A 15,827-nucleotide genomic window follows, 5' to 3' on the forward strand; every position below is an offset into this window, starting at 1 on the left:
AACTGTCAGTGCTATTTACATTTTATTTTTATTTAGATTTTTAATACTCTTCTGTTTTATTTTAATTACCGCGGTCAGTTTAAACGTTTTACAAAATATACAACATTGTAAGATAAAATAATATTAGTTTTAATTACGCTATAGAATTTAACAAACATCCCTCATACTATTTGAAATTATTCTAGCTGTAATCATTAGTAATTTAATTTTACTTTAATTTATTAAAGGTTATTTACACTATTTTTATTCATTTATTTTAATTAATTGTTATACACAGTGCTTTTATTCTATTATCTCTTGTTTAAAAATTAACAATTTAAGGAAAACAAAATCATTTTTTCTAAGTATTGTTAGAGGAAAAACCCCATACAGTACTAATTATCATTATTATGTTAGGTAACATCATCATTCTATAATTTTTTATTACCAGATAAAACATTTAAAAATTTTCAATTAAAATTATTTTTCAATCTGAAACACACACACACACACATACAGTGATATTTTTTTACAAGTTTTTTTTTACTATCGCTGCCATATCGGATTTTTTGAAGTGATTTGAAATAAAATAAAAATATCAAAGATGTTATAAGAAATGTTTTATTTTTTTTAGTTTTAGCGAAAAGTTTCGCTAAAAGGTAAAATAATACATTAAAAATTTTTAGAATATTAAATATGGGAAAACTTATAGTTTCATATTATATTTGATATGAAAAAAAAACAAAAACAAATAACAGAACCTAAAACTGCGTCTTCAGTTGTTTCCAAAAAAAGTTGTTATAAACCATTCAACGAAAAAACGAGGCCAAAAATATTATTTTAAGTTATGACAACTTATTTGACACTTCAATAATAATAATAAATTTTACAAAGAAAATGTAATTCTAGAACTTTATTATGATTACAAATATTTTATATAGAGTAGGTTCAGTTTAAAAAAAAAAAAAAATAATAAGATGTTTTATTAAATTAAAATAAAACACAGCAAAAAGTGACAAAATCTTACTACTATTAAAAGAGACTATGTCTTTTTTGTTTGTTACTGATAACAGCAAAAATACTAAACCAATCATTACGAAATTTTAATTACAACTTTCTTCTGACTCTCGGAATGTTTATGACACTTCAAAACTTATCAGTCTCGCACTACTAAATAAATAATGATTAAAAGAATTGAGTGGGTCTGTATCGTGGCGCACGTGAAATGTTACAGATCTTGGATGAAGTTTCTCCAAGCTACAGATCCACCGACTTAGATGGGAGAGCCACCATCGTGCTTTTTTTTAAAGAAAACTGAAAGTCTCCGATGGAAAATTTTAGTTCCTTCATTTGGCCAACTTTACAGATAAATTGGTCGGTATGTATGTCAGCGAGTCACTTTTAGTGTATTAGATCGAAATAAAAACGAGACATTGCTCATTAAATTTAATTTTAACATAAAACAAACACTAAATGGTACAAGATTTTTATTTCGACTAATATTCGATAGTTTTTTTCAACATTGGTCTGTGATATGAGAAGTAAGCGACATAAGGCATAATAAGCAGCGGCAGAGGGGCTCGTGCCGTAAATGTCGTTCACTGAGTACGCCGTGCCAGCTTTGCGATGCTCCTGAAACAGACTCGCTCGCTCGGCACCGGATATTGGGATACCTGTGCGTGGTCCATCACCTCCCCTTTCCAAAGATAAGCGTAATTTATATTTCCGGCTAGCTCTTGCGCAGGCTGAGGCTGACATAATGAATTTTTATACTTTTTGACATTTAATTTTTTACACATAAATATTGTCCAAAATACACTTATTATTATTAATTAAATCGATTTATCTCGAAAAACTCTAAACACGAATACACGAATAACCGCGTTATCGTCTATGTCGTGAGCTACACTAAATGGAAATGAGTGAGAGCACCAGTTTTGGCCGATCAGCGCTGAGCCTTCTCTCCGCCAACCCGCTCACTAGCGACGCAAACTCATAGTCGAATCGGTGAGCTGACCATGTAAATTTTAAAATGACACCGAATTTAATTTTCTGAGACTAATAGTTAGGGAGTTATTAAGGCAGGACGATATAGACCTTCTCGTTACCCTACAAATTTCTGTTCTTGTATCCGTTTGTTTCAGTGTGATTTTAAAGACGTTTCACGTCAAAACGTATAAATAAATAACTTTTTTCTTTTCTTTTTCCGTTTAGCCTCCGCAGCCACCGTAAGATATTACTTCAGAGGATGATATGTATGAATGTAAACGAAGTGGTCTTGTACAGTCTCGGGTCGACTATTTCTGAGATGTGTGGTTAATTGAAACCCAACCACCAAATAATATCGGTATCCACCATCTAGTATTAAAATCCTTATAAAAGTAACTGCCTTTAGTAAATAAATAAATAACCTAGAACATCTTTTACTAAATCTAATGTCGTTGTATATATCGATCGTTATCTATGTCAATATCGATTTCTTCAGATAGTATTATGTGATTTACTAAATTTAATTTTATTGTTTTTAAAAAATTAATTTGTATGACAATCATAAAATACATAAAAACAAAAAGATTTGATAATAAAATTAATAAGAATGACGACTATTTACGTGTTTATTTAAAGTTTTGATGGTTTGAGAAATAGTAGATTTTGATATTAATATCGATTTCTTCAGGAAATTGTTACGTGTTTAAAGTTTAATGTAATTGTCTAATGGCGTTGAACTCTCTCTTTTTTCCTGTTTATCCCTCCGGTTACTACCGTTTAGATAATTCTTAGGATGAATGAGGATGATATGTATGAGTGTAAATGAAGTGTAGTCTTGTACATTCTCAGTTCGACCATTCCTGAGATGTGTGGTTAATTGAAACCCAACCACCAAAGAACACCGGTATCCACGATCTAGTATTCAAATCCGTGTAAAAATAACTGGTTTTACTAGGACTTGAACGCTGTAACCCTCGACTTTCCAAATCAGCTGATTTGGGAAGACGCGTTAACCACTAGACCAACCCGATGGGTTTCATGGCTTTGAACTGCTAGAACTAATACTCACGCGATCAAAGCAGATTTTTATATCCTGAATTAATGACGTCCATCTAGAGTAAGCCATACACATAACTGGCATAGATTAGACTTTCAATTTGGTATTAATATTTTCATAACGACTTTAAAGAATTTCTAGGATTAGTTGACTTTCATAACCACGAATTTACGTCAGAACGTTCTCAAACTCATGAAGATACTCGGCTCAAAATCGAATTCCTTTAAGAAATATCTTAGGTCTAAAATCGGCTTTTGATTATCACCCTGAAATTGACCATAAAAATATGTCTAAAATACATAACAATTTGAATTCCCCAAAAAAACCGAATGATAAAATTTTTTGTTGTACTGGGGGAAAGTAATTTTTGAACAATAATATCCTCCTGATTTCATTAAAGATTTGATTTTGGGTACATATTTTTTCAAAAGATTTCTATTTTATCCGGTAATTTGCGGAATATCGATAACTCTGAGAACCCATACATAATTATTAAAAAACTATTTCCAGTTTTTGAGGGGTGATAGTCATTATATAAAAGAACTTTGCTTAAACTTTTTTTTAATCAAGCGCCTGTTTTTATGATTTTTTACCAAGATTCATAACAGGAGGACTATATTGAAATTAACTGTCTTTTTATAGGTACATATTTGAATTTAGTATGTTCTTATGTAACTAAAAATAAGAAGAAAAATAAATTTAATTTCGCCACTTTGATAGGTAGTTAATTGTTTCCTATTTAAAGTCAACTGTCTGGTACTGAAACAATATTTCCAACTGTGTAATCATCCAGAAGTCTTTATAAGTTAAAGAACAAAGGGTTTGCATTCTCTAGTACAACAGACCTGACAAAGGGAACCCTAATTCTGGTACATGATGAAAAGCTAGACAAACGTAGCTGTTTTACCGTTCTATAGTTTTATTTTTCATTGTATTACGATATTATCGATTAATGAATGGTTTTTTGTTTAGAAAATTTTAATAAATTTTCTTCTCTCTTCATCTAGTAAATAAAGGTTGATGTTCTGACAATTAAACTGTCTGGAAAATACGAAATAAAACATGTTTTTTAACCTTGATAATTACTTGCAGTTCTAATCGCAGTTTTTTACGTTTTTGTTTATTTTATTTTGATAACGCAGTTGATTTAACATATGAACGCAGTACATTGAAAATAGTAATTTAACTAAAAAAAAAAAAAAAAAAAAAAAAAAAAAAATATACGAAAACAGTATTCCATATGAGTACACATACATAAACAATAAAACTCTTCCAGTAGAGTTTAAGAGTATTAGTATATCTATACAGAACAATAGCCGACAAAAATCATCATTTTAATAACTAATCATTTTCGTACTAGATGTAAAAGATTAAAAAGTTTAAATCGATGGCTGTATAAAAAAATATATTATTTAATGGGATTTTCCTACAAATCATTAAATTAAGTAAACCGAAACATTATTGGTTTTTTTCAGAAAAAAATCTGATGTGGGCAACACATGATTTCCTTGTACACATATTAAATTTAAATTACATTTACACATTTTTTTTTTAAATGAAAAGAACATAAAATTTTATTTCATTAAAAACCTCTCATATTTTTGTTATTATTGAATTATTCATCGTTAAATTTTCTTACAATGAGAGGTTAATAATTATTAATAAATCAATATATTCAAATTAAAAAAAGAAAAGTGATGAAGTCTGATTCGAACCGTTGTGCCTTCCCCCAAAATCCAAATATTTCATTAATTAAACTTTTATTTGGCTATAACTGGAACTAACGAAAATAAGTACCACTTATATCATTATTCATTTTTACAATTAAATGTTTGCACTGGAAAATGAAGCAAGATTATGATTAATTATTAACTTGTTTTATTCAGTTTGAATAGCTGTTCAAACAATAAATCGTCTATTTTTAATAATTTTCACCAGCTTTTTTGTTATGAATAAAAATTGTGGTTTATCTGAAGTTTATATCTCTATTTGAAAGCCACTTTTAAATTTTTATAAATCCTAGAAGGTTGAAATTTTCATAGAACATTTTTAGAACCTTCGTTAAAAGGTCTGTAATGTCTCAATAGCATTGGTGGTGGAATGGGCGAGTGATAGTAAATCTAAAGTCTAAAGCGTATATCTTTTCTTGAGAGACACGGATGTGTGTCACATATATATATGTCACCACATTAAATTTAATAATAATACAACGGATCCATTGTTAACCAAATAAACCAATTGAACGGAAAACTTTTTGAACCAGAGAGTTATTTTTATGTTAATAATTTTGGACCATTATACCTTTATTAACAATTTTGAATAACCACTTAATAATAATTTTAACTTCTTGATTATATTCTGCTCTTGAGATTTTTTTTACGATAAAACAGACCAGTTATCATTTAATTCATTTTTTAATTTGTCGTGTTTTTTTTTAGTGTAAAATAACTAGTATTTGTTAATAGAAAATTCTATCGAATTCCGTTTATCTTTGTTAAAAAAAATTTGAGATATTTATTTTGTTGTTGAAATACATTTCTTTGTTATGTGAGTCTTCATTTCTTTTTATTTTCAGAACATCTTAGTGCATTCTATCAAGCAACTGTCCTACACAACGCACCATATATATAAAATCTTTGTTATTTGTATTTGTTATACTTCATTCTTCATTTTTGCTCTCATTTTTTTCGTTACCTGATGTATACCTTGTAGATTTAATAATATTTCCGTTTTTCTCCTACGTTGAAATTTATGTTGAAAATTCTTTTATTTATATCATCTATATTAATTAGCTCATTATGTTCTTCCTTTTTATTACACGACTTCCCAAAAAGAAGTGTAACGTGTATTTTAAGTATATGTTTCACCGTAGCATTTCAACTGCCGAACCGATTTAGATGAATGACCACGTGTTGGAATCCTTACGTTACCGTGAGTGTCATAGACTATATAAATTTGTATATATATATTTATTTATATTTATATGTAGTACTGGAGATTCACCGGTTGAAGTACAAACTTTAATAATTAAATTAATAAACTGTGAGTCTCTATCACTGTGTGAGCTGGGTTTGAACTGAATGATTTGTATATCAATATATTTTATAATATTAAAAAAATAATAGAATTAAATTACGTTAAATAAAATAAACTAATAAATAAATTAAAAAAAATTTCTGTTTAATAAAGATTCTCTTTAACAGTAATGGGGACTGCGAGTGAGAATAAAGTGGTGAGGTGATGCAAATACCTCGTGCGAGGCTAGACCAATCATCAACATCAATTGGTAACAAACGGGATGCCCCTGAGTCGATGTTTTGGGAGGTGTAACGAGGTGCTCTTATAATATCTCTGAAAACAATCGTCAAATTTTCAATTCAAACTTAGTATTTATTAGTAGGTTGAAGGTTAATTGCATCAAGTACACTCTCGATCTAACAGGTAACGGTTATTCGGTAATGTTATATCTTTGCAATCAATCGAGGTATTTGATAGTATAATACAAAATCATGATGGAACCAAACCAGAACCAAAAGAGAAATGGTTGTCAGCAATTTTTTTTTTCGGCAGTTGTGATATTTAATTTTTAATATTTATTTGTTGTTAATTTTCCGTAATCATTCAAAAAATCCATTTTTCTAATTTCCTCATTATAAGAATTTTATATATTTGATTTTCAACACTTTTGCAATCTCCTTATGAGATTCTGCCTTTTTTACAAACGCTATAATTATTATTTTTTTTTTTTAATGAAATTTCAGCTTGTGATACGGATTCTTTTTCGGAATAAGACAACTACTTTTTTCAATTTTTTTTAAAGTACGTTTACATAATTTTCATTTTTTAAGGTTTAAAAAAAACATTTGCAGATAAATTATAAATATATCCGAAGAAAACCGCTCGCTTCGCCGCTGACTCTCGCGCACTAATCATGGTTAGCGACAGCGAGCAAACCGAGCGTAGGTTAAGTTTGGTTAAATGTAGGTTGGTTAGATTATGTTTATGATTATAAGCAATAATGCTTATATTGTACCTACAAGTATTAAGTTGTATTATAAATATTTAAAAATATTTTTAAAAATTGGTTATTGGATTCCGAAAAGTACTGTGTTTCGTTATACTGAATGAATTCAGAAATAATGTAACAAACTTTCAGGATATATTCTTCTGGTGAAAATAAAGAACATTGACATAAACACAAGTTCGGTAATGCTTCGTTGTTGACAATCGATTTGCGAAATATTTCGTCCCGAATTCTGCGCCTTCGATAAAATTAAACCAGATTGTAATTATTGGGATACAAATTAAGGTGTAAATTTAGTTGTTTGTTTATTTATGAAATTTTACCTGAAAAATTGAAAAAGAAGGTCCCATAATTCCATTTTTAGAAGTTCTTTTTTAGAAATCTGAAATAAAAGACAAAAATTTGGCTAGTAAAAACATTATTTTTTGTATTCGACGTAATTCTTAAATGGGTAATAAATACCTAAAATTTTTAATCAACTTGTAACGAATTTGATTTTGAGTAAAATGATATGAATAAAGTTTACAGAAACTAAATGAATGTATAAGAATTTTGAAGTTTATTAAAAACAAAATGTCTCAAAATGTGGCAAAATTTTAACCAGGTATTAAATGAAACAAGATTTTTAATATTACAAAAACAAAATAATTAAATATTTTAGAAAATAGCAGACATAATTAAATAAACCTCTGAAACTGTCCTGCTTCACAGCGGATACAACAATCCGCCCAATGAACAAATTATTCAAAATTACAACAAAAAAAAAACTAATTTATGGACCCGTTATATTATTATTAGTATATTTAGTAAGGTGATATATTCATAAATATTAGTTTTATAAAAATTTCTGTTATTTACTAAAAGATTATATCTTTTTTTTTGAACAAAATTACATTTTATTTTTGAAAATCGAACAAATAGCCGAGTTATGGCAGAAAATTGATGTAATTTTGTGTCTTGTTTTCATGTCCTCCAATTTACGTTCAATTCGATGAAATATTAATTTTTCTTATTTATTATTAATTCTAGTATTGTAAATAAGTATCAAATTATATAATAGTTTTCTCACAATAATAGACCTATTAATGTTGTAATAAAATTACAACATCAATTTTTTGCAATAACTCGACTATTTTTTAAGCGATTTTCAAAAGTAAAATGTCATTTTGTTCAAAATAAAAGGCTTAATATTTTAGCAAATAACATAAATTTTGATTAAAATAATATTTACGTAGATATAACAGATTTAAAAATAAACATGGTCACCATTTTGTAATTTACGAAGTTATTTGATTTCTGACTTTTGCTAATTTTAAAACTTTATTTATTACTAAGACGCTTATCAAATATTAATGTGATTTATCGATTGAATTTGAGATATAAATTTGTATATAAAAATAAGAAAATGGCGGACGGTGAGAGAACGAAGGGGGAAATTACCATTTTTCCTAAGGATATTTTTGATTAGTTTAACAAGTAGAATCCGAAAAAGAATATCCAGCCCATCATTTTAGAAACACTCTTTATATTTCGCATATATATCGATATATCATAATATAACAATTATACAAGTGACCACCACGAGACATGTATTAACTAACGAATCGGGATTTTCCGTTAGTGATCGCTTCATTTTGGTGCTAAGCTAACACACACACACAGACAGAGAGAGAGAGAGAGAGAGAGAGAGAGAGAGCGAGAGAGAGATACACATACAAGTGCTCTTTAGTTTGATAGGATATATATTTTAGTTTCATTATAATTTATAATTGACGCTCCTTTGTTACATTAGACTTAATTTTCAATCTAAATGGTTAACCAAGGGTGTCAGTTAATAGAAGTTTAATTATATTACTGTTAAAAGTTTGTTTCACCTCTACTAACTATTATTGTTCATTAAATCTTTAAATATAATTAAATCATAATTATCGTTAAATCTTAATTAAATAAACTTGTTAAATTTTGGTAAAACCATTGAGATAAAATGCTGATGATAATATTAATAATTTAATACTAACTTCTAAAATTAAAATTTTAAATAAATAAAAAATGAATTAAGGATTTTATAAAAATAACAATATTATTGTAATTAAAAACATAATAAAGTAATAAAGATGAGAAAAACAATTTTTCTATCTAAACAACATTCATTGAACTAACATTTCCGTCCTACGCATTGGTGTAATAAATATATTATGATGTTCAATAATATTATTCAATATTATCATGAAACGCAAAGGGTTTGCAATGTAGACTCTATGGTGTCTCTTTAAAAGAGAAGTTGCGGTAATTCTCGGAAAATTTTATTAAAAAATAGAGATGTTTTTAATAAAAAATTGTTGATAATAATTTTTATTGGAATTCTAAGAACAATAATACAGGAAAAAGAGGTAGGTTTCTAATAAATAAATTCATCATTTTATTCATTTCACAATTTTCTCTTCCTTTATTACAACCTCGATTCCTTTATTATTAAAAAATCACATGGTTTTTTTTTATATTAATATAAAATTTGAATAGCAATTAAAAATATATTAACTTTATTATAAAATATACAAAAAATATTATCCGAGTGAACTCATAATTTTATCTAACAACATTTATTTTTAGCCTATCTGACAGAGGAAATTGAATTTGAGAAGTATACGGCATTTTTAACGACTTTAAGTAAAAGTTTTTGGTATCTCGGAGGGTTAGAAATGGAGAGAAAAAGTCAAAACATTCACTGTATCAGCCGATTGAGGTGTAGTTTTATAGGTTAAATTGTGTCTCTTTTCATTTAAAACAAGCATATTTATAAATTTAGATCTGGATTTCTTCCATTCAGGTCATTTCAAGTTTCAACCTGAATATGTAGGTACTATGTAGGTCTAGTCTTGGTTACAATTTTCCTGGATATTCGGGTTAGGTGAGGTTCCCGAATTTGGTTTCTTATTGACTAGTCAGAAAGATCCACCCTTATTTGATGAATTGGATCAGTGCATGAAGATTAGGATTTGTTTTAGCCCGTAGCTTTAATTAGCATGAATTTATTCCGACCCCGACAAAAATCAAAGTCGTTCTTAGCGTGTTCAAAAACAAATGTACTATTTGAAACAAATAAAACGTTTGGTTTCTTGGTTGAATATTACGAATTCATCTATAAATACTACATTATCTTTCATAATATACAGTTTACAAGTGAATAACAGGAAGACATCTATTGGTTACCTTAAGATCTGCCAAACTGACAAATCACGCTACATGCATGAGTTATGATACTACGATAAGAATAAGTGACTACACTCAAAATTAGACAGTTAACTGTGGTGTTTTAAGAAGAATGGAACGACTGAACTTTACGAGATAAAGTTACAGTATGATACTTGCTGAGGTACTTGTATAAAGAAAGGGTGAACTAGTATAGACATAAAACTAGTATAGAAGGACATAAAACCGAATCGCTACAGAATAAACACAGTTGCGATTTGTATCATTTTATGAATGAAATGAAAAATTAAATTAAATGTTGTATTATATTAGAATAATTTTACATATTTTTCCAAAAGATATTCGTAGAGTGCGTCCTATGCAACGATACACTTTTGTAGTCTAGCGATCACAATGAAAGTCACCTGTTGTAAAACGTAGTTGTCAATGTCAACGATTTCTTTTGAACGTTCGCTTTTAGTTCATGAATAGTGTTAAGATTTTATTTATAAACACTATCCTTCAAAATAGTTGAAAACACAACTAAACAAAACTGTGATTGCAGAAATCACCAATCTCTTTTGACAGTTTTTTTTTTGTAAAAACCCAATGAACGCGAGAAGTTTGATGTGTGACACGTTACTCCATCTTGTGCGTATTCTTTTTCACGATCTATTAATTGAGCGTAAAATTCTTTGAATATTATATGGTGCATTACGATATTTGATAATCCGACCAAAAAATATTAGCTTCGTTATAAGATCACAGATAGCAAACCATAGACCGATATTTTTATCGTGAAATGGATTTTCTAGTCATCTAATATCTGATATGAAAATTAATATGTAAATGGAATCGTGCCTTGTTTAACACAAAATAAAGTATTAGATTTATTTATCTAACGATAATCTTTTTTGATAAACCTGTCGCTATAATTAGAATACTTTGATTTTAATACTAGATGGTTTCAAATTTAAATAATGTATAATATAATTGAAGTGTATTTTGCACCAGGTTTTTGTGATAAATTACGAAAAGTTTTTTCGGACTGGCAGAAATTCTTCTTTCATTCATTTTTCTTAACATCTGGCACGGTTGGTATTATACAATTTATATAAAAATGAATTATCCACTTACCAACAATTATGAATATTGACTATCCAAGCGCTTTCGAATTATTCCTCCATCATCAGGGATTACTGATTAATTTTGAATTTTATATTTGTGCGTATAAACATCGATATTAAATTTACTCTAAGCAGGGAAAATAATAATAGTATTAATTACTTGGATATAAAATTTAACAAAAATTTTAATAATAAAATTGATGTAGATATATATAGAAAAACAACCAAACAAGACACTGTAATACATTTTAACTCTTTTACATCTGTGGAATCAGAAAATGGCATCTTTTAATTCATTGATTTACAGAGCAATAAAATATTTAAAACACAATAATATAAAACTAAAGAATGAAATAAATAACATTAAACATCGGTTACGATGCAAACTTTATAGATAAATTATATACCAAAATAAAAATAGAACACATAAATGACAATGTAAAACTAACAAATAATAATAATAATTCTATAGAAGAATACGCTAAAATATAATGTAATATAAATTATAATAAGTTTAATAAAATATTTAAAACATTTAAATTAATAACAGCATATACAACTAATAACAAAATAATAAATTACATAAATAATAAGGTTTCTTCTAAAACAATAAAATATCATAACAAATATTATCTAGAAAAACAAGGAGTATATAGTTTTAAATGTGAAAATTTCATGTATATATATATATATATATATATATGAATAATAATAAAATCATAAATGAACAGTATGACAATATGAACAGTATGACAAATTAACAACATTTTTAAGAAAGAATTTGAACGAAACTTCAATATTTTTACGCTTAACATTATTATTTATAATTCTACGTAAATGCATTACGATCTCAAAAATAAATTCAAAAACTATTCAATAAAAAACTCATTTTTTGATTTCTCTAAAAATATCACTTAATGAACAGATCAAGTGTTGATCTTTAATCAATAGTAGGGGGCAGTACGGGTCGTTGTGACAATTTAAAGTGATTGTTATACACCTTAGTATGTGAACTAATTATTATTAGTAGGTTTCTATTGATATATTTATCATATGTTCCTAATGGTTTAAAAATTACACAATATTTATAATATGAAATTTTTTTCCTTTAATAAAATGACCAATTATTTATCAGTTAAAAATAAATTAAACTGATGTAATATATACAATTTTTTTTTTTTACGATAACACCTTTTCTATATATTATTATTGTCATTATGATTTTAATAATAATATAAATATACATTCAAATTGTTAAATGTAAAGGAATTATTAAAAATAAATAAATAAAGTAGATATAAAAAGATGATAAAAAACCCACAGAATGTTACAACAAATTGTATATATCTTTTTTTATAAAATAAAGTAAAGATTGAAAAAAAAACAAAATAATAATTCACCTTAAGCTCTAGAAATGAAAAAATCTCATGTTCAGTAGAGATGGATAGCTTAAGTGGTATAAAATATATTGTAAAATAATCATTCGATTTCCGATAGGAGTTCTCATATCAAGGTTTTATTTAGTTACTGTTAGATGTAAGGTAAAACAAATATTCAATAAAACCAGACACATATATTTTTTTACGGTTTTTAAAAAAATATTTTTTTTTATATTTCTCTTTATAACAACTGATGAATATTTTTTTTATTAGTTGAAATGTATATGAATTTATTGACTTTTACCTTTTATGAATAATCTTTGAGTGTTATATATATTATTATATTACAATAATCATTCAATATAGATCTTTTCTAAATTTATTTTAATTTTTAACAGATTTCAAAAATGTAGAAAGTTCTCAATTCGATGCGCATCTTTTTTCATGTTTGTACATTGATTATTCTTGTATGGTTTTTCTTTTACTTCTTCTACCCCGGGTCGGATCCTGAATGGGAGTGTCCTTTAATTTAACGGGCCTCCACGTCTCGGCCCGTCGATCGGATCTCACTTTGCGCCCGCCTCAAACCCCCAGAGTAGGATCCACCAGGCCCGGCTATCCCGTCCCTGGGTCCCCACTCCGGGAGCTGGGACTCGATCTTTTTCGCTTGGTGGTGCGAGAGTCCCCGTGCCTCATCGCTACCGCCCACTCGTGCAAGCTCGTGCGAACGGCAGCTCCGCAAAGGGCTGTCCATCATCCCCGAACCCTTCAATCCTTCTCCTGAAGAATCCTCGCCACGAATCCTGCAATGGTATTAAATTTCTTGGGGCTTCGGAACATGGTGGCGATGATGTTCTCCACGCTGAGCGGTCCAGTAATCGCCGAGCAAGCTAGGCGGTATTCATCCCATTACGGGCACCAGAACATCACGTGTTCTGCGGTAACCGGGTCGCCGCATTAACGGCAGTAGGGGGATCATCCGCCCTCCTCAATCATTCTTGAATGGTTGGACGGATTTTGATATGTTTGGTTTTATTTAAAAGGGAGATGATCTCTAGTTGGTCAAATAAGTTTTATTTACATTGGTTTAATATTTCTCTAGTACTGAAATAATACAAAATTTAAGCTTGTAGATATACTTCGTTTATAATAAATTATGTATCAAGAAATTAGGTGTCGTTATTAACCTTAAAAAATGAGAAGGTTATCAATTTGACTTGATCTTCGTGGTGAAGAGTTAGCGTCTAGTCTAGCGTCTTGGCCTTTCATCCGGAGGTCCCAGGTTCGAATCCAGGTCACTATGGAATTTTTCATATGCTAAATTTTTATCCTCATATTCTTACGTACAAGCTTCCTTGTAAGATTTTATGGTGAATTAATTCATCAGTTAGTCATAGATATATATATATAGCTCCAATATTGATTATTCTTTTTCTTTCCCGACTAGGTAGCGCTACAGTTCTAAAAGCTAAAGTATTGTAATCGGTCCAGTTTGGCCATATGCGTTTCTCACCGGATATTGACCTAAGGAAACCAAAAATCTAAATAACCGGATGGGAATTTTCCGGATGCTGTTACACACACACTCGTATGTTTTTGGTGTTGGCCTCTAAATCACCTTATATCTCCAGAACTACTGAACTGATTTTGACCAAAATTGGTCAGATTCTTCTGTATATGGGGCACACTGATGCCATTAAATTTTCAACTTAAAGATCAAGGGAGTGAGGCTGTAGAGCAAGGTCACCCTCAGGATCTCCAGATTTTTCCTAATTGTCATATTTTTCTTAAGCACATTTGTTAACAATTAAAAAATAACAATATTTCCAAAAAAAATTTTTTTGCAATTCGAACCCCCATCCCAAAACTAGTGCCTAAGTGGGCATGCATCGTCAGTAGTACCCCTATTCAACCATGAGGAGCGCTAGTGTCGCAGTCCGTCACCTTTTCCTTTTTCTCTGCGGGAAATTCCCTTTTACCACGTCCTTTTGGACCGGGAAATTTATTATATATTTTATTTAATTTAGTTAATATTTCAAAGGTTGGTAGCACTCTAGTACAGCTGTTTTTGTCGTCTGTTATGACGGTGAGCGGTAGAACTAAATAAATGTATAATATATAGTATAAAAAAGTAACTTGGTCTGGTTGGGTCTCAAACTGAATCGTTCGGTTGACTCGGTATCGGTGCGTTAAGTCTCGCGGTTACACCAGTTGCCGACCGTAGGAGCGAAATTTCTTCTATGTAAGTTGTGAAAATACATTAGTTTTGTTAGTACCGACCGTCGCCGCTAGTACTGCTACACCCGCACAAATTAAATACTGTATGCGCGCGCGCTTCTGTTAGAATCATCGAATTAAATAAACGAAAAAATATATTTAAATCAAAAAATGATAAAAATGTTTAATTAAGTTGTGTTGGTAAGCCGTAAATCAGAAACAATCCACAGTTGTAGAAAATTCCTAAAACTGTGTTGAGCTTTTTTTAAACGGTACATGCGTTGCTAGCATGGTCCCGTTCCATTGCTTAATTGGTCAATTGACCAGTTGAAAAAATTTAATGAGCAAAAGATGATCCTGTTTCTTTTAAGTAAACTTCAAAGCCGTCTGTTTTGTAGGTCTGTCCTAACCTCAGCTTTGACGAAGTTACAAGACTAAAAAAAAAACTAAAATAAAAACTTAAAAAAATTGTACAGACTCCTAAAAATATTTTTTTTTATTTTGAATTGCACTGAAAAGGAAAAAAATTTTCCATAATCTCCTCTATAAATTTTAACTCTCTAGGTGGAAGTACCCGTTTTTGACGATTCGGCCACACCACCTCCTCCGTTACGGGGCTTTCCCGGGGGTCATCTTATTGATCCTCAGTCACTGATTATTATCACAGCCATCAAATAGTTCTCTGTCAGGATGTTACCGATCCAAACACCTCGGTAGACATTTCCATCAGTGATTTTAGCTCAGATTTTGTCTTTGCAAGTACTTCATAGCTCTCATTATCATTTTACTTAGTCCGTGAAAGCGCGATCCTGCGCCTCATTCTAATTACCGAAGAAAAGTTATTAATTAAAAGAAACAACTTACCA

General features: G+C 29.2%; 1 protein-coding gene across 1 annotated transcript in view; it reads left to right on the forward strand.

Annotated features, from left to right (window-relative positions):
* LOC142332859 (uncharacterized) overlaps window positions 1-15,827 on the forward strand; it is a 424,861-nt gene that overhangs the window by 111,937 nt on the left and 297,097 nt on the right. The window lies entirely within an intron of this gene.

Source organism: Lycorma delicatula, chromosome 12, assembly GCF_047948215.1.
Source record: "Lycorma delicatula isolate Av1 chromosome 12, ASM4794821v1, whole genome shotgun sequence".
NCBI lineage: Eukaryota > Metazoa > Arthropoda > Insecta > Hemiptera > Fulgoridae > Lycorma > Lycorma delicatula.